Here is a 359-nt window from a genome sequence, read left to right as displayed (position 1 = left end):
CCGTTATCGAATGAATCGAGATTGGTCGTCGTGGATGGTCTTGGTGTAAGTCGCATCCATTCGAAATTAAACGTACAAGAAGATAATACTGTTCAAAACAGTTTGCTGCCATAACGACGATAAGACTTTACGGTTATGGACATCTATCACTAAAAGTATACCGAAGTTAATATCTTTGATATTTTACTTTATGCGCTGCATCTCATGAGATTATTAACCCACCTATCTAATAGATCCCTCTTTTGCGGAGCTCCATCACTTTCTCCGTATAAAGTACCAATCATGTCGTATTTTTGATATTTGCTCTATGATAGCCATCAGTGTACTGTTCATATATTCCACATCAAAATGCGTCCCGT

This window comes from Plasmopara halstedii, assembly GCF_900000015.1.
Source record: "Plasmopara halstedii genome assembly, contig: Scaffold_110, whole genome shotgun sequence".
Taxonomy (NCBI): domain Eukaryota; phylum Oomycota; class Peronosporomycetes; order Peronosporales; family Peronosporaceae; genus Plasmopara; species Plasmopara halstedii.
This window is presented reverse-complemented; position numbering follows the sequence as displayed.